Genomic DNA, 24,000 nt, shown 5'->3' with positions numbered 1-24,000 from the left:
CACACACACTGAATTTAAATCTCAATGCCATCATTTCTAACTGTGTTCTTTTTGGCTCACTTGCTTGAAGGTTAAGCAAATAAAATAATAAACATAGAGAATGTTGACTGTGAGCACTTAGAGTCATCAATTACCACTCTTGAGAAAGTGCAGGGAAGGTGTTGAAGAAGCTGTAATGGGCAGTACTCATGACTTCTTGACATCTGAAAAAAGGACAGGAACTGCTAAAATTAGATAAATTAGCTCAAGAGTATAAAGCTTGTATTCCTTCTCCATGTGGCTTTTTTCTACAACAATTTTCTTCTCTGACAATTTCATGTATCTATATAGAGCTGTCTCCAGCTTTCCCCAATCCCTATTAATCCTTGTTTCCTTACCAATCCCTTTCTCATATCTGTGTCATTATGTTTTGTCTGTAACCCATTGAATTTAACCAGAGTTGCGTATGTGATCTTTGGCTTCAAACTATCCATTAGAGCCTGGAGGGCTCACTTGAGGTCACACAAAGGAAGACAGTTGCAGCTTTCTCCCCCCTCCTCCCCCGAATATAGTAGTCAGTGGTTTAGTAGGTCCCTCCCCAGTCCATGACTGACTGATGACAATTTCATCTTGTTCTGGCTCAATGCAGGCAAAATTCAATGCTCTTGAAATCATGATTGTAATGGTTTTGTCATGCCAGAATACAACATTTCACAGCTGTATCTTCTGACACTTACATTTTTTCCCACCCCTTTCCTGCAATGTTCACCAAGTCTTGCGGTGGCATAGGTGTCCTGTTTAGGCCTTAGCATTCAACTGTCCCTTATTCTCAGTAGCTTGGGCAGTTACAAGTCTTTGCGTCTCATTGTAAAGAGAAGCTTCTCTGGGTAAAGCTTGATGTAGAATTTGTGGGTATGTAAAATCAAACATTTAGAAGGCAATTTTATGTTATGTCTCTTTAGCTAAAGAACTGTCATAAGCTCACTCTTGAGACCTATTATTTTTAAAACTAAGTTTACAATACCAATTGTGGTTTGAAAGAAAATGGCCCCTAAATGGAGTGACACTATTAGGAAGTGTGGTATTGGGTAGGTATGACTACTTGTTGCCCATGCAAGCTGTAGAACCTGGTGGCTGAGGCCACTTAGTTCTGGAGTTAAGGATAAAAGACAGGGGCTGTGGAATTTGCCTCTATGACTAAGGAAAGCTGCGGAGGCAGGCATGTGTCAGGAAGTGTCCATGAATGAAGGCCTAGAGAGGCCGCTGTATGAAGCTGTGAAGTTGAAGCCTGGATTGCCTTGGAGACCCCAAGTTAGTGGAGATGCCAGAGGTCTGGAATGCTTTTTAAGGAGAGCTGCTAACAGGGAGTGGAACCAGCCCAAGAGAGAGAGAGAAATGTGTTGCAGTCAACAAAGCTGAAAGGATGGAGATCTGAAGAGCATTTTGATGTCTGTTTTTTTTTTTCCTTTTATTTTTACAGGAATTACAGTTAAGAGAGTGCATGGATCTCAGAAGAGACTTTGAACTTCAGACTTCTAAATAAATTTGAGATTGATAGACTATGAGGACTTTTGAAGTTGGACTGAATGCAGTTTTGCATTATGATATGGCTACAGGCCTTTGTGGGTCAGGGAATAGAATGTGGTAGTTTGAAAGAAAATGGCCACCAAAGGAAGTCACACTATTAGGAGGTGTGACTTTGTTGGAGTAGGGTATGACCACTTCCTGTTGCCTGTGCAAGATGTACTTTTTTTCTTTGTTTTAGACGGAGACCACTTTTATTGCTTGCCAGGGTAGCTGGGGCTGCAAAGATTGAGGGCCTGTCTGTCCAGGACAATAAAAATGCCCTCATCGGACGTGGGCCATGTTACTGAGAAAAGGTGTCTTTAAACAGCCAGTGCAGAGTTGGTGCATCCAGATGGGTACCTCATGATGCAGGGGTGTGCGGCACGGGTAACAAGTGAAGTCCACACAGTAGTTGAGCAAACAGCTGAGGGAGGCCATGTAGAGGTTGGAGAAAGCTACGAGGCACCTGGAAAAGTAGGTGGGGATTGTGGAAGGTGCGGAAGATGCTTCCAAACTGAGCACTGAATAGGGCCTTGGTGATGCATCTCAGTTCTTGCCGCTCCTTCATCCAGGTAGCCAGCTCCTGTCTTGACTCTGCATCTTGATAAGTCTGCATAGGTTCGAGCAGCCCAGTGAGCGCCTGGGCCAGGTCAACGAGTGCATGTACTGTTCTGTGTGGATGATGCGGATCTCGTGCTCCAGCTCAGGAATGATGGCTCCTGTGGGCCAGCCATACTGCAGCATGAGATCCGCCAGGTCACTGTATAGGTGGTCATTGAAGTAGAGCACACGCGGCCCACGCCATTCTGTCAGACTAAGAAAGTCAAACAGGTTTCTCTGCAGGTAGATCTTGCCCTTTTCCAGGCAAGTGATAGGGTCCCAGTGGAGAGAGCCCTTCTCATCAAGCTTTCGAAAATGCATTCGTCCCTGAAAAAGTTGGGCTTGTCTGCCTGGACGATGACCACATTGAAGACTTGGCGCCAATCGAGACCTACCGTGCTGCATGCCTTTGTCCACAAAGCTAAAAGGACTGTTGGTGATGAGGAACAGCTATTTCCCATGGGCTACCAGCTGACTCAGAACTGCAATGTTTCATCCCCTCTCAGGATGTACTTTTCTATGTCTTGTTCAATCCACTGGTACATGAGGCCCTTCACATGAACATCCCGGATGGCATTCTTCACATCCTTGTAGAGATGTACTTGGTCAAACTCCAGGCCATTGCCCAGAAAGTAATCCACCACACAGGACAGCAGTGCCATCTCTGGTAGTGAGAAGATATCCATAAACTGCTTGATGGAAGGGCCCTTGCCATAGAAGCCGCTCCTCTGGTATAGTGGGATGTGCTGTCGTATAGGTCATTAACTTCATCATCTGGTACAGGCTGTTGCCAGTTGTACATAACAAAAAGCATCAATTTTCATCAGAAGGCTCTTCTGAATGTCATAGTGTAGGCCACAGATGGCAAAACTGGGGTCATAGTCATACTTCCAAATTCTCTCAGGGTACTTACTTGTAGTGCTCTATCAGGATGTCCTGGGAAGCATTGAAGATCTCAGGGTGCAGCACATCTGCATACTGGGCCAGCGTATAGTCGTAGTCAAAGCCATAGACTTCAAAGTCACTCAGGCTGTACATGACTGCTGGGTTTAGGAGGCTGCAGACCTCAGGGGGCAGAAGGTCGTACACCAGCCTCCACTTGTCCTGGTAAGGAGCCTGCAAGTGCACACTGAGGTCGGCGCTGTCTGCAGGCACTGAGCGCAGGGTGCTGGGGTAGTGGGCTCCGGGACTTGGCGGGCAGCAGCCAGGGCAGGAGGTTGAGGACAAGGCAGCCCGCGGTCCGCCTTGGCCTCCACACAACAGCCAGCCTGGAGCTGCTGCCAGCAGTCCCGCACCCACCATGCCCCCTGAGCGCTGCTCCTGCCCCCCTCTGCCCACAAGCTCGCCCTTCGGCCTGCAGCCCTCTGACTAAGATGTAGAACTCTTAGCTACCTCTCCAGCACTATGTCTGCTTGCATGCTGCCATGTTCCAACATGATGGTAATGGACTAAACCCCTGAAATGAAAGCCATCCAATTAAATGTTTTTCTCTATAAGAGTTGCTGTGCTCATGGTGTCTCTTTGCAGCAATAGAAACCCTAAGATCTCAATCATGAATTCCCTCCAGTGTATCAGGCCATAAATCCAAACATAGAATGATTGTTGCTACTGTAACAACTTTGCCACTATTGTACTAGTTGGTAGATCTTTTCCTGATAGGTTAGTATTGTGTGAATTAATGCTTATTGTGACCATTTCAGTTCCTCTGAACTATGTTCAGCTCCACAGCAGTGATTTGAGGACCAAGCATTTCTACTATACTAAGTCCAGAGAATAAGAAAGTCTAGCTAGCACCATTAGTCTTTTAGCTCTTAACTTTGGTATGCTATGCAACAAGAGACAAAGCCCCTTTGCTTGCATTCTCTCTCCATTGTATTCCTGTGAGGACATTTAAATCACTAGGATGCAGAGGCTCCCAGCTGGTCAGCATTTACTTAAGGTAATCTAGCTGCAGGCCTAAGAACCAAGCACCACCCCAACCTCTGAGTTCAGTGCTAAGTCTATTGCTATCAGCTGATTAGCCACACACGGAGAGCAGAAGAACCATGAAAATATGGTAGCGATTCTTCCCAGAAACAAAAAAAATCAGTCTAATATCCTTGTATCAGTTCTACTTTGTTACCTTCTGGGGAAAATTGACTTTCTCAGAGTTTCTTATTTCTGTTATATGATATAGGGGTTACCACAGCCTATGTGGCAGCTGTACTTAATGTTGTAGGGCTGATCAATTCTAAAGCAATTGAAAAGGCAAGAATCTCTTTCTGGGAAAAGACAATTGACAATTGTCTGTAATTGCTTTTTTTTTTTTTTTTTTTTTTGGATCTCCAAGACATCATTTCCCCACAGTTAGCAAATGATGAGTTGTCTAAGTCCAAGTTCTGTTCAGAGGTAATCCCAGGTCATGAAGAAAGTTGAAGCTCCATGTATCTCAACAGAAAGTAGAACTGGCCTGGGAACCATGCCAAGCATTCTGTATGCATGGTGTATTCCATTGTATTTATATTTTATTTTTGCCCAGTTACAAATCAGAATAGTTTATAGGAGCACATACATTTTATTATTATTAATTAAATTTATTCATCTACTTTACATCCCCACCAAAGTTTCTATTCCTTCTCCTCCTCTCCTCCCAACCCTTTCTCGCACCTCTCCTCTCTTTCTCTCACCTCCCTTACCCCTCCCACTCCATTCTTCCTCAGTTTCTCTTTAGAAAGGGACAGGCCTCCCATGGGTGTCAACAAGGCATGGCATATCAAGTTGAGGTGGGACTGAGCTCCTCCTTTGTGATAAGATGGCTCAGTGGTAATGGAACTGCCTGAGTGTGATCCCTGGATACCATATGGTGGAAGGAGAGAATCTCTTCCTACAAGTTGTCCTCTGACCTCACATGCCCTTTGTCACGACTCCTACCCCGATCGATCAATTGATCAATCAAACAATCAAGACAAAAATATTAAAAAGAATAATTTCCAAAATAGTTTCTCAGTGTATCAACATTGGAAGTACCTGCCTAGAAATAGATAAACTATAAACATAAGATACTAACATTAAGGAAAGATGGATTTACTGGAGTTTTACTTTTTAATAGTTACTTTATTATTAAAAGAAAAAAGAAAAAAATCAGAATAGTTTACCTTAAGTTCTGGATTTCTTATTCTTCTGAAAAAGAAGAATAAAATCTGATAAAGTGTTTTTAAGCAACAGTTGGACCCAAATTGTGGATACTTCTCCAAATGAGGCATGCGTTCTTTATTTTGATACAATTCACTGAATGTTCACTAATAATTCTCCCATTTCACTGATGATTTGATGAACATTTGGTTTGTAATTCTTCTAACAAGTGGACTAGCACTTCATTGGGACAGGGAGACTGGAGAACCTGTTTTGATGTCAGAGTGCTTCAATGATATTGGGTCAGTGTCTGAAGCCCATTAAATTTCATTAATGGAAAGGAAGTATTGTGTCACCATGCGAAGTATTTGAATATCCAATTTACCTATCAATAAAGTTTATTGACTAGTTAATTAATCAATTCATGTTTATTAAATGCATATATCATGTCTTGCTGCACGTGTTGGTGCCCAAGACAAATATCATAAACTTTATTAGTTATTAGAGAGAGAAAAGATATTTTTCTAAGTTGAAAGATGTAGGGTGTGTAGAGGACACATTTTAAGGTTATGTTATTCAGTCTAGGGTTCAGGGATGAAAGAAAGGGTTGAGGATTTGAAGGATGAATAGTGAACAGTGAGTAAAGAAAGAAAAGCATCATCCTAGATAGAGAGAACAACATGTTCTAAGGCTTAAAAGAGACAGCAAGGGATATTTGAGAAACTTAAAGTGATACAGCTAGAAATAAGAGGGAGGGGAGTGAAAAAGAATTGGAGTTGGTGATGTGAAGAGAGCTTATATTGTGAGGGGACATGGAAAGCTCATGAGGCCGAGAATTATGTTAGGACTGTTCTGGGGGCTCAAACTTATTTTGAATCTATCTCTTCAGCTATTCAAGGAGAATCAGCAGGAATAGTAGAAGCTTGTCCAAAGTACTAACAGGGGTTGTAGTAAGATTCAGATATAGTATAATAATAAAGAATAACATGGTACTGGCACAAAACCAGACATGTAGATCAGTGAAACAGCATCAAAGACCCAAACATGAGCACAAACAACTTCAGCCACTTAATATTTGACAAAGATGTCAAAACATAAGTTGAAGAAAAAAAAAGCATCTTTGACAAGTTGACAAATAATGCTAAGAAAAGTGGAAGCTCATATGCAGGAGAATGAAAATGGACCCATATATATTACCTTGCATAAAAACTACTTCAAATAGTCAGAGACCTAAGCCTGAAACAAGAAACACTGAAACTGCTATAAGAAAAGCATAAACAGTGCCTTAAATGATACAGGTATAGGAAAGGACATCTTAAATATGACTCTATTTGCCCAAAAATTATGATGGAAATTGATGTCAGGATGTCATAAAACTTCAGTACAGCTAAAGTAACAGTCAACTGGGTGAAAAGAAAGCCCACAGTGTGGGAGAGAATTGTTGTCAACTATATTCTGATAGAGGATTCATATTGAGGTTATATAAGGAACTCAAAATATAAACAAACAAAAAAGCCAAATAAAAAATGATCCATTCTAAAAATGGGCCTGGGAAATGAACAGAGAGTTCTCAAAAGAAGAAAAAAGATAGGGCTTTTTTGAGAACTTTATATATTTTTGATATTACTCTCCAACATCACATGACTTGGATGCATTACAGTATTCATCAGGTAGAGGCATGAGAATCAGGAGTTCAAGGTCATCTTCAATTACATAGCAAGTTTGAAGTTATCCTGGGCTACTTGAGATCCTGTCTGCAAGAAGCAAGCAAGCAAGCAAGGAAGCAAACAAGCAAGTGCAGGCTAATGTCTTTATTAGGATGTTACATTTTTAAAATAAAAAAACCCCACTTGGTTGAGATCCTTTTGTGTAAGGTGATTTGGCTACAGTATTTGGTGTCTGTCATTTGGCTGAACTACTGATTCAGGGCATCTGAGAAATTAATCAGCTTCCAAATGGGTTTCCCAGAAACTAATTCTTAGCAAACTTCTATTGTGTAACTTTAGAAAATGTTGCCTAGATGCCTTTTAAACAAAGACAGTAGCAGAGAAATCATTACTCAGGGCTCTTAGAGAGACTGAAAATCTAGGCCAGATCACAGTGTAATGCAGACATTAAGATTCACTAGCTTCCAGTTGAATTTTTGAGGATAAGCCAGTAGAAAACATTCATAGTACAAATACATTTTTCAGTTAAGAGACTTTAAAAGGAATCAGAACCTATCTTATTATGGTAATTGCTCATGCAGATATGAATAGAAAAATCTCCCTTTTTAGCATATGTGCCAGAATTACATTCTCCATTTGAGTGTGTGTGTGTGTGTGTGTGTGTGTGTGTGTGTGTTTGTGTATGTATGAGTGTGTATGCATCTGATTGGGGACCACCTGCTATCTCTGTCCTTTGCTGAGGAAATTCATATGCTCATTTCTTCCTCCATTAATGTTGAACTCTTTGGCTTCTCTCCAATCCCAGTGCTTGTTTTAAATTGGAGCAGAGTATGAGGCATGCCATCCTACACAGTCTAAAAATTCCTGTTTAAAAGGATTATCTATATTCTAGTGCATAAACTTTAAAAAAAGCATCTATTCCTGTTTTCCTAGATCATCCAGATTGATTATAAGTGTCAAGGTGCTTATGCTGGTTTTATCTGGAAAAAAAATGTTTTAAGGTGTGGCTAGAGAGGCTCAGTAATGCACTATTTGTGTAGGTCTCCATTGGCTTTCTCTGTAGGTAGATATTCATACATTACGTGCTCTTTAAAAAATTATGCTTTCTAATTACATCCATTTGCCTGTGAATTTCAAGATTCCATTTTTGTTTTTTTGTTTTTTGTTTTTGTTGTTGTTTTTTCCAGGTTGGTACTTCATTGTGTAAATGTACCACATTTTCTGTATCCATTCTTTGGTTGAGAAGAACCCATCCTAAGTGAGGTAACCCAGTCACAGAAAGACAAACATGGCATGTATTCACTCATATACAGATATTAGACATAAAACAAAGGTTTATCAGACTACAATCCACACCTCCAGAGAAGCTAGGAAACAAGAAAGACCCTAAGAGAGACATACATAGACCCCTAGTGAAGGGGAAAAGGACAAGAGACCCTGAACAAATTGGGAGCATGGGGGGAGGGGGAAAGGGGAGGGAGGTAGGAAAAAGGGGAGGGGAGAAGAGGAGAGGGAGGAGAACATGAGGAATCAGGAAGACTGAATGCAGAGATGAATAGAGAATAGCAAGAAAAGAGACACATCAATAGAGGGAGCCATTATAGGTTTAAAGAGAAATTTGGCACTAGGGAATTGTACAGAGATCCACAAGGATGACCCCCAACTAGGAATCTAAGCAATCGTAGGGAGACTACTTTAAATGGCCTTCCCTGATAATGACATTGATGACTACCTTATATGCTATCCTAGAGGCTTCATCCAGTAGCTGATGGAAACAGAAGCAGAGGTCCACAACTAAGTACTGTGCCAAATTCCTGGAATCCAGTTTCAGAGAGGGAGGAGTAAAGAACAAAGGGGTCAAGAGCATGCTGGAAAAACCCACAAAAACAGCTGACCTGAGCAAGTGAGAACACATGGACCCTAGTCTGTCAGCTGGGAAACAAATGTAGGACCAAACCAGGCTCCCTGAATATGGGAGTCAGCTAAGAGGACTGGGCAGTCTATGGGGCTTCTGGCAGTGGAACCAGAATGTATTCCTAGTGCACAAATGGATTTTGGAAGCCCATTTCCCATGGAGGGATACTCCTTAGCCTAGAGACATGGGGGAAGGCCTAGGCCCTACCCCAAATGACTTGAAAGATTTTGATGATTCCTCATGGAAGGACTCACCCTCCCTGGGGAGTAGATGGGGGACAGGATGTGGGAATTGGTAGGGGGCATGGAAGGATTGGAGGGAGAGGGACCTGGGACTGGTATGTAAAATAAAATTGTTTCTAATTTAAATAAAATTTATGAATAAAAATATGCTTTCCCTCCCCCTAGGAAAAGAACCAAATGAATTCACTCAACAACATATATCAAACATCAGTTGGTGTGAGGAATGGTAAATACTAAATACTGTATTGAGAACTAAGGGAAACTGACATCCTATCTCCCAGAAACTATCAACTGTCAATAGTGGCTACTAAGCCCCTCTCCCATCCATGCTGGATCTTGAATAGGTCTTGTGCATGTTTGTCATGAGTTCCTGAGTGCAACAGTCCTGCCATGTCCAGAAGATATTGTTTTGTCCCAGTTCTGTACAATTTCTGACTCTTAAATCTTTGTATCCTCTCTTCTTTCGTGTCCCCTGAGGGTTTCTCTGTGTAACAGCCATGTTATCCTGGGACCCACTTTGTAGACCAGGCTGGCCTCAAACTCACTGAGATCCACCTGTCTCTGCTTCCCAAGTGACTCTGAGACTTTTGGGGCTGTAAAGCAGATGTCTCATTTATGATTGAATACTCCACAAACACTTGCTCTCTGCATTTGGCTTAGTTGTGAGTCTCTGTATTAACTCATGTCACTTGCATAAAGAACATTTTTGGACATTTATTGTACAATGAATTTTACAATGTAGTTTATATTTTTTCTATTTTCTTTCATTTAAAATATTTTTTTTCATAGAATATATTTTGATTATAGTTCCTTATCTCCCATATCTTCACAGATACTCCTTACTTCTCCTCTGATCCAAATCCACACCTTTTCTCTCATTAAAAAATAAACAGGTGGCTCCCTATTCTCCTCATTGGGGGCCCTTGTCCAGGTCACTTTGTCCTATCATGACAATTAAATTGAATTGAAGACCCTGATATTAATCCATACACTTATGAAACCTGACTTTTGATAAAGAAGCTAAATTTATACAATGGAAAAAGAAAGCATCTTCAACAAATGGTGCTGGCATAACTGGATGCTGACATGTAGATGATTTCAGACAGATGTATATCTATCATCATGCACAAAACTCAAGTCCAAATGGATCAAAGACCTTACCGTAAATTCAGGTACACTGAACTTTTTAGAAGAGAAAGTGGGAGGCACCATTGAATACGTTGGCACACTTCCTGAACATAACACCAGTAGCACAGACACTGAGACAATTAATAAATGGGACCTCCTGAAACTGAGAAGCTCCCGTAAGACAAAGGACACAGTTATCAAGACAAAATGGCAGCCCACATAATGGGAAAATTTCTTCACATCTGACAGAGAGCTGATCTCTAAACTATACAATGAACTCAAGAAATTAGTCATCAAAACACCAGATACCCAATTAAAAAATGGCATACAGATCTAAATAGAGAATTCTCAATAGAGGAATCTCAAATGGCCAAAAGGCACTTAAGAAATTGCTCAACATCCTCAGCCATTAGGGAAATGCAAATCAAAACAACGCTGAGATACCATCTTACACCCATCACAATGGCTAAAATAAAAAACACCAATGACAGTATTTATTCCTAGTGCATGAATGGGCTTTGAGAGAGATACTCTCTCAGCCAAGATACACAGGTGAGGGCCTAGGTCCTGCCTCAAATGTCAGACTTCAATGATATCTCATGGGAGGCCTCACCTGCCCTGGGAGTGGATGGGGGTGGGGTGGGATGGGGAGTTGGTGGTGGGCATGGGAGGATTGGAGGGAAAGGGAACTGTGATTGGTATATAAAATAAGATTGTTTTTAATTTAAATAAAAATTTATTTTAAAAAATACCAAGGACAGTTTTTGCTGGAGAGGATGTGGAGAAAGGGGAACACTCCTCCATTGCTGGTGGGAATGCAAATTTGTATAGTCACTATGGAAATCTGTATGGTGGTTTATCAGGAAAATGGGAATCAGTCTACCTGAAGATCCAGCAATTCCACTCTTAGGCATATACCCCAAAGATGCAAATTCATGCTGCAAAGACATCTGTTCAATTATGTTCATAGCAGCATTATTTGTAATAGCCAGAACCTGGAAGCAACGTAGATATCTCTCAACTGAAGAATGGTACATTTACACAATGTGGTACATTTAGACAATAGAGTATTATTCAGGGGGAAACAAAACAAAACAAAACAATGACATCTTGAAATTCGAAGGCAGATGTATGGAACTAGAAGAAATCATTCTGAGTGAGATAACCCAGACACAGTGAGAAAAACATGTGATGTCCTCACCCGTAAGTGGTGAGACATAGAACAAAGGATCACCAGCCTACAACCCACAAACCCAGAGAAGCTAGGAAACATGAAGAACCCTAAGAGAGACATTCATGGTTCCCCAGAGAAGGGGAAAGGGTCAAGATCTCCAGAGAATATTGGGAACATGGAGGGAGATAGGATGGAAGGAGAAAAAAGAAGAAGGGAGAAGGGGAGTGGGGAGGAGAGCATGAGGGACCAGGAAGGTTGAGTTGGGGCAAGAACAGAGAAGGAGAGCAAGAAAAGAGATACCTTCATAGAGGGGGCCATTATGGGCTTAACAAGAAACGATGTTCTAGGGAAATTTCCAGGAATCCACAAGGATGACCCCAACTAAGAATTCAAGCAATAGTGGTGAGGCTACCTTAAATGTACTTCCCCTATAATGAGATTTGTGACTACCTTAAATACATCAGAGCATTCATCCAGTAGCTGATGGAGGCAGAAGCAGAGATTCACAGCTAAGCACTGAGCAAAACTTCTGGAATCCAGTTGCAGAGAGGGAGGTGTGATGAGCAAAAGAGTCAAGACCATGCTGGGGAAACCCACAGAAATAGCTGACCTGAGAAAGTAGGAGCTCATGGAACCCAGTCTGACTTCTGGGCAACCAGCATAAGACCAAACCAGGCCCCCTGAATGTGGGTGACAGTCTTTGGGGCCTCTGGCAGTGGAACCCGTATTTGTCCCTAGTGCAGGAATGGACTTTAGGAGCCCATTCCTTATGGAGGGATACTCTCTTAGCCTAGACACATGCGGTCCTACCCTAAATATGTTATAGATTTTGATGATCCCCCATAGGAGACCTTACCCTCCCTGAGGAATGGATAAGGGTGGGATGGGGGGATGGTGAGGGGAAGTGGAGGACAGGAGGGAGAGGGAACAGGGATTGGTATATAAAATAAAATAGTTTTAAATTCATGTAAAAATTAATTAAAAAATAAAATGAAAAATAAAATAAACATGCATCTAAAATTGATAACAAAATAAAACAAAACAAAACAACAACAACAAAAACCAAACTAAAATAAGACAAAATAGACAAACAAAACAAAAAGTGCCAAGATTATCCTAAACCCCAAGGTTCCAGATCTCTGAAGCTCCAGATTATTCCAGCATGGAAGAAACTCTTTCTTTTATGCAAACAAAAGAATCACTAGCAATTATAGTATAGAACTAAATTATAGCACTGCTAGTGATTAAGGTACAGCTCCCAGGGAGTGGCACAATATGATCTGAGAACTTACTAGAAATAAAAGTTTTTTTTTTTTTTTGGCTCCATCCTGAACCTACTTTCACTGTCTGCAGGCTAGTAAATTATAAGCCATGGAAAGTTAATTTCTCACAGTTTTGGATGTCAAGAAGCCAGGATCATCTTCTGCTCCATGTAAATCATGGGAGAAGGGGTTAGGGAGACTTCTGGGTTCTCTTTTACAAGGGCACAGAGCCCTTTTCTTTTGGCTCTTATACTCCCTCAATGGTGTGTAGGCATATAGGTGAGTTTTGGGAAGACACAGCATGAAGAAGTGAACACTTTACTGCTTTCTGACACATCCCAAGTACCTAGTCTGATGCCTGTTCTGTTTTATATGCTCAGTAAGTCTATGATGAATGTCAAACAGACAGCTTACAGCATTTGAATGACCAATCTGGTCATTCTGAGCCCAGATCTGAGGTTAATAAATCCCCAAAGGGTATTCCCTTTGTGTTGAGTTCACCAACAAGACTTCACATTAAAAATAAAACCACAGCATTTTCTACTTGCTTTAACATCCATTTTATTTTAAAATGTGCCATTACATTTACAAACTACATTTACTTATTTACTTAGTATGCTGGGGAGGTATGCACTTGCCACATGTGCATGTAAAGGTCAGAGGAAAACTTGCTAAAGTTGGTTATCTTCTTCTAGCATATGTGTTCAGGGACCAAACTCAGAATACCAGTGAGTCATCTTGCCTTCCCTAATATGACATTTTAGTACATTCAATTGTTAGATGAGAAGAGATATTGAGCATGAAGAAGGGTATTTTTTTTTAAGGTTAGAATCCATTGCAATGGGCTTCTTTACGACATTTTCATACATATATGTCCTTACATTATATTATCCTCCATTCCACACTCCCATGACCTTCCTATGCCTATTGCACCCTTCTGGATGATTACCTTTCTCCCAGATATTACCAAATATTCAATTATATTCTTGTTTTCTGCTGAAAAAGTATTTTGAAAATAGTGAAAATTCCTAAAGCTGCTAGTTCTTTGGACTGTCATTGTACTCTGAATTAGTCACTAAGTGCTTTGATTAGGTTACCCAGTGCCACTCTCAGAGATTTAGAACTACAAGTTGATTATAGTCTTGTCAAACTACCTGGCAGTCATTGGCAAACTATTGTCACTGCTTTTGTCATTTCCTATTTTTAAAATTTATTATTTGGAAAACTATATTATTTGCTTAATTGGGAAACAGAGTAATTTGTCATAAATTAAAACTGCATTAAGGGGCTGAGGCCATGGCTCAGGTTGTAGAGTGTTTCCTAGCAGGTATTTATTCTGAAAGATTCAGACTTTAGTGGCTCACAAATTGGATATGGTGGCATATACCTGTAATACTAGAAATCTAGAGGTAGAGACAGAAAGATAAAGAAGTTCAGGGACGTCTTTAGCTTGTTAATGAATTCGAGACTAGCTTTGGCTGTATGAGACTGTGTCTAAAAATACTTTAAATACATGAAATAGCAGATAGTTGTTAAATTTAAAAATGTCTGTGCCTGACTGAAAATTTCATCTACCATTTCTGGTATGATGCAATGCTTGTTGAGGTCCAGTTACTAACACTCTCTGGAGTGTGGCAGAACATGCAGAAATGACATGATTTATAGGACGACTGCTATTGGGCTCTTTTTGTGATTAATAAAGAAGCTAAGCATGAAAGTCTCATTCCATTTGCTGGTGTAAGTTGTTGTTTCAAAAGTGCTAACTTAATTTTATCTTCAGGAAATATGCATCCATATCCATAGAGAAAATCTTCAGAGAAGATTAAAGGTTAAGTGAATCCATTTAATATGATGACAGTCCCTGAAAATACAAGTTTCTCTAATGAAGTGACTACACATGAATACTTAAGGTACCCATCTAGCCCTTCTGAGATGGGTGGATGCTTAGAGACAGTGTATTTCCATTAGTTGGAAATTAAATCGCTATAACAAAAAGACCCCAGAAAGCAAACCTCACCTTTCCTTTCAGGGTGAGGATTGTTTTATACCATCAAGGAAGCTTTTGAGTGAGCTCTTGCATACTGCTGAATGTCTGCATTACCTTGGTAGAAAAAGAGAAGAGAGGAAGTAGAAAAAGGCATATGTGTTCTTTCAATGGCCCCAGCAGAGAGAGCATGTCCATAAACCACATACCGTGAATAAAAACTTGGCTGCATAGCTACCCCAAGGCAACCTTATGTCCTCTACTGAAGGAGAATGTGTGTGTGTGTGTGTGTGTGTGTGTGTGTGTGTGTGTGTGTGTGTGTGTATGCTCACACATATAAAACAATTACCAAGCTGAATGCACCCACACCCACTCTTCTTGAAAAGTGGAAGAAGTAGGGACTGTGAAAGTAGATCAGTTTTCAAAGTGCATGTATTAGTGTGTTAGGACCAGCCCTAGCACCCACATGAAAAAGCTAAGGATGGTGGTGTGAGTGTATAGTCCCAATGCTGGGGGAGGTGGAAACAGGAGTGTTCCTGGGACTCCGGGCTATCAAGCCTAGCCTAATTTGTGAGTTCTAGGCCAAGTAAGACACTCAAGAAACCACGATTGATGGTTTCTGCCCTCTTGCCTCCACATGCATGTACATACATGTGTATGCACTTATACACAGATGTGCAAACCCCACACGTGTGAACATGTATACATCCCCAATAAAGAAGAAACAAAAGCCCATAGAACAAAATGACTCACCTCTATCACCATGCCGCCTGATAAATATCAATGTTATTCATTTTATCATCCAGCTCCCCCAGCAGTCTCTCAATGGTTGTCTACTGAATGCTATGCATTGCTCCAGGCCAGGAACTAACAAAATAAACAAGGCTATTGTATTCAAAGTTTTCTTCTTAATTCAGAGGAGGCAGAATAAACAAATAGGAAGAAGTAAAGTAACTTCAATATCACAAAGAAGGCTAATGAGAGAGTGGGAGCTATCTAGTGCGTTCAAGAGTTCATAGGGACTTCTAGGCTCTTACTCCTTTGCCTATCTGGATCTTGTGTTGAGCTGAGGATCAGCAGAACACTGAAGGGAGCATCAGCTATCCTTAAAGCAGTACATCAAGTCTGATCAACCCATGCTTTCTCTTTCTGTGCTTAGCAAGCTCTGAATGGCTGTGACTGCTAGTGGAAACTAGCAGCTTTCTTTTCAGTATCAGCATTTTGAATTTGTCCCAGATGAACAGTGCTAGCAAATAACCAGTGATTATCAGGTGCTTGATGTGACAAGATTTTGATGCCTTAATTTAGTTCACAGTGGGAGGATTTCATGACACACAAACTGCCTAGTGTCACAAAGAGAAAAGAAGGCTGTATATAGAGGAGAGGTTGTAGGGGAGAGCCAGGAGAAGGGTGAAATCCCAGGAGGCAGAGATAGTCCTGATGAAATGTCCTGGGCATTAAAGGAAAGAGAGCTAAGGCAAAAGCAAAGGCTTATCAACTGAAGGAAGACAGGCTCCTTATCTCAAAGTGTAAGCCCAAACTCTCTAATTGCTTTAGAGAAATACTGTCTTTTAATAAAGGAATGCCTGAAACCCAAGTCATCCACTTAGTTAAAAAATACAATTTAGATCAGTGGGTCTTAATTTTCTTAATGCTGTGTTCCTTTAATACAGTTCTTCATGTTGTGGTTATTCCCAACCATAAAATTATTCATTGCTACTTCATTACTATAATTTTGCTACTATTATGAGTCATAATGTAAATATCTGATATGCAGGGTATTTGATATGTGACCCCTATGAAGTGATATTTTGACCACCAAAGGGGTCAAAAACTACAGGTTGAGAACTGCTGATTTAGGTGGAGAGGAAATTGTACAGATGTCTCATTTAGGACTGAGAATTTGACAATCTCATACTCTCTGCATTTTAGGTAGTTGTGAAACCTTGCATTAATCACCACCTACTTCAAAAAAGAAGCATGTCTTAGACATAGAAGTTGTATTTTTGCTGTAACTGTTGTGACTAGGTTCCATAACTGCATCTTGATTAGTTGTGTGTCACTTCAGAAGAGGGGGTGGAGAGATGGTAAGGTGGACAGGCAATTTACTGTGAGGTTGTGTCTCCAAGAAATGTCAGAAGCTACATTCAGGAATTCTCAGCAACACGGCTGCATAAATATGAACTGAATAAGAATGACGCCAACAGACATGCTAACATGGAAGGGGGAAAGCTCAGGTGGTCTCACTCTTAGACAAAAGCAAAATGAAAAGACACTATTGGCAACTAAGGAATGCTGAATCTCCCTTGGGAAAGAGCACACCAACTGGGTATCCAATGGTCATCCCTGACTGAAAACATATACAACATTATATGAACTGAGCAGATTTTATTCATATGTTTAGACACACACACGTGAACACATGGAGATGATAATTGAACAAAAAGAAGGCTTATAAGTTGGAACAAGAGCATTGGGATAGTACATGGGAGGGTTTGAAGGGAGGAACAGGAAAGAGGAAATAATGTAATATTGTAATCTCAAAAATCTTTAAAAATGAAGCATCTCTGATGATGGTTGAGAGTTGTATTAATCTATTGGTATAAAGAGATTTGATGAAATGCATTGTATACATATGTGAAAATTTTAAACCATAAATAAACTATATGGGAAGAATATCTCAATGGTAGGGTGCTTAACTGTGTGAGACCCTGACTTCAGTCCTTTGTACTTTAGTAAAAGAAAATAATCACATATATATTCCTAAATGTAACATTCTCAGTCCATGTAATGTTACTTGAAGTTTTTAGGACTGACTGTTTGGCATGGGACTGCCAATTGGTATGCTTCGGAAGACTATCTCTCCTGCTCCCACATCTCCTCAGTTGCCTACAGCTCTTTTTAAGATTGAGGCCTTGTGGGCCTTCCCTGTTTATTTTGGAATGTCCACTGCCCACTGGTGTTATCCTTATTCAGCTCACACTTGGACAGTTTTGTTAGTGAGACTTTATGGGAGTATATTATGACACAATCTCAAAGCAAATTCCCTGACTCTTACAATTTTTCTTCTCCCTCTCCCCCAATGTTCCCTGAGACTTAGGTATGAGAATATTTTGTGTATGTAGCTATTGGGACTTGGCTCCATAACTCTGTATTTTGATTGGATTTGTTTTTCTATTATGGTATTTATCTGAGTAGTTTTTTTTAGGTTTCCAGTACCAGGTACAGTTTACCTCTTGAGTTGGTCTTCAGTCTAATTAGAGATTTATTGGTTACTCCCATTGCCACTATAGTATCCTTAGGGTAATCATGTCATGCTGGTTGTTGACATGGTTCATAGGCATCATAGCTGGGTAAGACTTGGTGGCTTCTCTCCTTTGGAGACTTTAATGGTGCCTTCCTGATAACTAATCCTCAAGAGTAGGCATTCAGTTCAATTCCATCTAGGGGTCTTTGGGCTTTGTTTCTGAAATACATGGTTGCTGTGTGACTACAGATGTCTTGGGCTAGATGCTACACACATGCCTACTAACCACAGATAGGGAGACCATGATAGACAAAGTTACAGATACCACCAAAGTGCAACTTGGTGAACTAATGAGTTTTGTTTGAATTACATACAGGAATATGGGTGAGGGGTTACTTACAGGAATGACTTGAACACAACTGCATCATCAAAACCCACTGCAGCATGAGAGTCAGCTCATAAATCTGGGAACTTAGAATACATTCCATAACCTGAGTGAGCTCAGAAGGTTGGAGAGTGTCTCTTTTAAGTAACACAGTTGGTCTAAACCTCTTCCAGGCAGATTATCAGGTTTCTGATCCTTCCAGGCAACTAGTCTGATCTCAGAGTCTTTGAAGCTTGGCTTCTCTGAGAGTAACTCAGCTGTCTTTAATGTTTACTCTGATAGGGAGGGGCCTAGTGAGTCTGGTCTGTTTCAGGGACTTCCTGAAGCTACTTTGAGTTGTTTACCTCTGGTTTACTGAGCTTCCCTTTAGGATGGGATGTTTCAGTTTCAAGAGGAAATTACTACAGTGGTGTCATTATCAATAGGGACTTATCATCTACCCCTGGGAGGCAACAAAAGGCAACAGCAGTAGCCTGAATGTTTTGAGAGTCTTCAACATCCCTAGTGAATAACTAAAAAGAGGGCTTCTCCTGTTTGGTATTGGGATTTTGATAGGTGGTCTTTGGCTCTGGATTTCTCAGTCCAACTTTATAATTTGAAAAAATTATTATAATTTCTTTTTTCACCATGATCCAAGGCAGTTAGTTCCATGCTTTGTCTTTGGACAATCAGAATTTCAACCCTGTAGCCATCTATAGCATCACTTGAGACAGAACTAAAAAATGTCATGGCAAGACAAACCAAGACTACTGTGGGTGGAGGACAAAGGCATCCATTTAGGTAAGCTCTGCTCTATATTTTAAACAGCATTCCCTCTGTTGCATTACTTACTAGTGTTATCTGCATGTTAGATTATAGAGAGTTAGTCAATACCTATTGGTTAGTCAATACCTATTGAGAATGTGTGATGTGTCAGGAAATGTTAGTGGTTTATATTCACTGGCATTTGTTATCATTTACTGCATGTCTAGGAAAGAACTATTAAATATAGAACAAAGTCAAGATCAGTGATTGACTCTCAGTTTATTATATTTATATAGGGGGTAGAAAACATTTGACTTTTAACACTAGCAATAGTGAAGTTAGCATACAATGCTCAATGCAAGATGAGACTAAAATGAAGCTGATTGGGAATACCAATTTTGGTCAGCTCATTTGAATTTAAAACCTTCAGACTTAATGTTCAATTAGGAAGAAAAGGAAAAAGATTATATGAATGGGTGGAAGTAGACATGAAAGAATGACCTTAAGATGAGAGGGGGCTGGAAAGATGATTCATCTGTTAAAGGCTAGACTCACAACCAAAAATATAAGAGTTTGGTTCTCAGCACCCAGGGCTATCTCTCTAGCCACCATGGGGCCTTTGTTAGTAGATCAGTATTTATCCCTAGTATACAAATGGACTTTGGGAACCCATTCCACATAGAGGGATACTCTCTCAGTCTAGATGCATGGGGGAGGGCCTAGGCCCTACTCCAAATAATATGACAGATTCCCCATGGAAGGCCTCACCATCCCCAGGGAGCAGAAAGGGGATGAGATAGGGGTAGGTGGGGGACAACAGGGGAGGACAGGAGGGTGATGAAACTGGGATTGACATGTAAAAAAAAAAACTTGTTTCAAATTAAATAATAATAATAATAATAATAATAATAATAATAATAATAATAATAAAAAGAAGATGAGAGAAGCTTTACATGTGTTCCTAGCATCTGACAAGAGCATCCTCCTTAGGAGTTTCCCAACTTTCCTAGATTCAGAGGACAGAAAGCCGTTATCTCCACAAATAGGGGATTTCCTCTTTAGTTCTATTCAGCTAGTTCCCAGAGGAGCCCGATTTACGTCAGCTCTTTTCTCTAATGAACAATAAAGTCTTAATTTCTCCATCTTCTCCGAGATGCTAATGTGATAGGTTTTTAAAAGGCCCTGTTGAATTCCCAAGTCAGTAATTTGTAATTCACTTTTTCTTTGTTAACATGAGGTCATGTAAACATTTCCAGAATCAATTCAATCTGCAAGTCCACCATTGTTTCTTTTTTTTTCTTTTTTAAATTTTTTTTTTTATGAAGTATTCCATCTGAGTTAATCCAGCACTGTTTGTTTAGCCATTCTCCTATTGTGGGCCATTTTGGGCTTTTTCCAATGGCTAATTATTATAAATGGGCTTTGAAAATGGGCTGGTGCTAGACAGCTGTGAGACTGGTCATCATTACTTTGCTATCACACGCCCAGGATGCAGGCATGCTCTGTCTTCCTGATCTTGTCCTTCCTAATGATATTCTGATAAAAACATTTGCTCTCTGAAAACACTGCATATGAAGTCACTCAAAGTCCATACTTTATTTTTTTCCCCCTTCAAGGGTGTCAGTCAAGAAATTTTAGAACAGAGTCTGTAATTTTCCACAGAGATACTAATTAAATATCATATGTTCCCTATTTTGATTTCATTTAATTTTAAAATAAACTTCTTTCTGTTTGTTCACTGATCTGTTATTTTGATGAAAATAAGATGTCTGGGATGGGCCAGTAAGATGGTTCAATGGGCAAATGTGTGTGTAAGCCTCATGACCTAAGTTTGACCATGGAACCCATATAGAAGTGGAAGGACAGAAGCAACTCCATTAAATTGTCCTTTGATCTCGTCATGCATGTTATGGCACATGTGTGCCCTCCCCTCACACAATAATAGATAAAAAGAGAATAAGAAATGCAGAAAAACTTTAAATGATTTAATGTTTTAAATTTAGTTTTATGATATAAAATATAAAAATATGTGTATGAAGCACAAGACTCACTCCTTAAGATGTACCACTACATAGAATATGCATTATATGAAAGTTGGAAAATACAAAATGTAGATGAGAGAGAGGAAAACACATCAATCTCCTAGCATTTCCCTCCATTACTAATACATGACATATTCTCCTCCAGTTTTCCCTGTGTGGATGCTTTCTGCATGTAGCTATTTTGAACAGTTTAAAATTTTAATCATTTTAGATTTTTTTTTTGGATGTGTGGAAGATAAGAGTTCAGTGCAGTAGAGTTCTCAAGTAGAATTACTTCCGTGGTCCAGTCTGTCTTGGTTTCTTTCTTTTTTTTTTTTTTATAGTAGATGCCAACAAAGTACCATCAAATGATTCTCATTTTCAGAATCTAGGATATCACACATGCCAAGGAAAGACTCTCCCATAAGACTCCATCTGCACCCCCATAGCACAAGGAAGGGGAGTGTGGTCCTGACCACAATGGGGGCTTCTGTCTGAGTCAGTACAATGAGAATGGGTTTGAGATGAGTGATGCAAGGTGGGAGTTCTTTTCTGGAGATTCTCTGGGTAAAGTGAAAGGGGGGTTAGAAGGATCTGAGGAAACCTTTTTGGTAAGCTCTTTTCTCTTCATATGTGTACATCTTTGTGGTGACAAGGTCAACAGCTGTTATCTTCTAGGATTTACAAGGGGCCTGAGTAAGCTATCAGACCTATGAGTGATCTATTACCTGTCTAGGCTTCTCTGTAGTGATCCTCTGAAGGTTTGAGCCGCTCTGAACTTTACCCTCACCATTGGTCAGCACAGGCCTGAAACCCTCTTTTCAACTCTTCCTTTCATTGTGTGGCCTTAGGTAAATCAAATATATTTGTTAACTCCATTACCCTCTTGAAAAATATTAGCAACAGCAACAGGGTGTTATTTGACATATATTTGCCAGAGATTGCTTTAAACAGTTACAATTGATTATTTCATTTCAATATTTTTAATAACATTGTGAAAGAAACACTGTTATCTCTCTGTTTTATGAATACATGAGCAGGTACTGAGAGACTGACTCACCAGTCTATGATAGCACAGCTGTATGGTATAGTTGAAATCTAAAGTCACATGGTCTGTCTCATAAGCCTATGTCAATAATACTAAAAAAACCCAATCACTTATAATATTTTTGATATTATGATCAGTAGTTAGTAATATTAATTAGCACTAACAACAATGACAATACTATGGTTAGTATATTATTTGAAGGCATGTACAATATGGTTGAAGCTAAACACCCAGAGAATCATTTAACCAATGGGAACTTGCATTTCTTCACTTCATCATTAGAGGACAATAATGGCATCTATGTCAAGGGATTGCAAAAAGATTTAAATGAACTGGATTTGTGGAGGATTAGCCTGCCATATAGTGTTACATGGTAGATTTTTTTCCTTGTGATAAGACATAACAGCACTGATCACATTAATCATTTTTAAACTGTATGTGCTTCCTATGATTAAGCACATTCATGTTATGTGGTTACGTGAGAGGTTTGAGCTGTTTTGATTTCTTGGTAGTTCACTTAGCACAGAATTTGGCTTTGTGTAATTATTTAGTAACTGTCCATTCCTTACTTTGATCCATTCCTTCTCCTCCACTGGCCTCCACAAGCTAAGAGAATGCAGAGATTTCAATAATTTCTTTTTTTATAGCTTGAGAGGGCAATCATGGGCTATCCTAGCTGACCTCTCTCTGTCTCAGTTTCTCCATCTGAGATGGGGTAATGAACAGATTGCCCACTTAAGAGGGTTTTTGTAAGTGATTTGACCCATGTGACGCTTTAGAACACTTCTAACCATGTTAACTGCTCAACACACAATAGTGAGAATTTCATTTTATCACCAATGTCCCTGGAAAGAGCCTGCTTGCCTGGGTGCAGAGGAATGGAGGCAGGCTCTGGCTCCAGATGGCTGCTATCCTCTGTTCCCTTGCTGCCAACCCAGCTTAAGAGACAGGACAATAGTGGGGGAGAGGAGGAGGGAGGTCTTCGGGAGCCCACATGGCTTTTCTGTTCCATAAAAAGCTTGGAATTAGGCTGCCATAGCGGCCTGGGTATTTTTGTGTCTTTCTAGCTTCTATTTCGAGTGCAAAGTCAGCGTGGGAATGTTTTCCTTTATTTCAAGCCATAAGTAGTTGTTGGGTAACAGCTGTTTTTAAAGATAGTCTTTGAGGCACAGAGATTTAGTTTGAAGAAACAAATTTTTAGAATTAGAAAAGAAAAACTTCCTTATTTATTGCCTTTCTTTACTTCTACATGCACTTCGGCTGTTGTTTCCCTGACAAGTCTCTTTAGACTCTAAATCTTGCCGTTCAGTACAGATTGAAACCACTCTACTCCCTTCCTGACACCTCTCAGTCACACAGGAGCTTTCCTTGATTACCTCTGACAACGTGAATGGCATTTTGATGGGCTTGATTTCATCACTGACATGATTGATGTTATTTCTAAAGAAGCCACTCCTCACCTTGACCTTGGGCTCTGGAATGAGTCAAGCTTTCCGCCTTGTCCTTAAGTAGAAAAGCGATCATGAAAATTGCTCTTTATCAACATTTAGAATTCCCCAAGTGGGCAGTGGGGTAGGGGGGGTTGCACAGGCCAAGGCTTCATCACTTGCCCACATGCAAACAGAATTCATGAAGAGATCGCTGTTCTCTACTCTTGCCCTGGTAGAACACAGACAGAATCTTGGCTGAATTTCTCTGCCTCATTCCTCCTACATCTTATTCCTGGCCTTTTGATTTTTTATTTTTACCAAGTTGAAATATATTAGAGACTTTATGTTGAGTTAAGCAGTCCTGTTTAGTTGAATCTGCTGTTTTTTTTTCCACTACAATGCATAATTCTTCCTAGTATAGTATGAGCACAGTGGAAATTTCAGAAATGTTTATAATCTTTACTTTGCTGAAATTTCTTGATTTATGCCTCAGCTCT

General features: G+C 40.0%; 1 pseudogene; it reads right to left on the bottom strand.

Moving 5' to 3' along the window:
- Positions 1-1,827: 1,827 nt before the first annotated feature.
- Positions 1,828-3,447, bottom strand: LOC127222297 (5'-nucleotidase domain-containing protein 2-like; annotated as a pseudogene).
- Between the last annotated feature and the right edge of the window lie 20,553 nt (positions 3,448-24,000).

The sequence above is a fragment of the Phodopus roborovskii genome, unplaced genomic scaffold (genome assembly GCF_943737965.1).
Source record: "Phodopus roborovskii unplaced genomic scaffold, PHOROB, whole genome shotgun sequence".
NCBI classification, from domain to species: domain Eukaryota; kingdom Metazoa; phylum Chordata; class Mammalia; order Rodentia; family Cricetidae; genus Phodopus; species Phodopus roborovskii.
The sequence above is the reverse complement of the archived record's forward strand: the minus strand, read 5'-3'. Positions and strand labels throughout refer to the sequence as shown.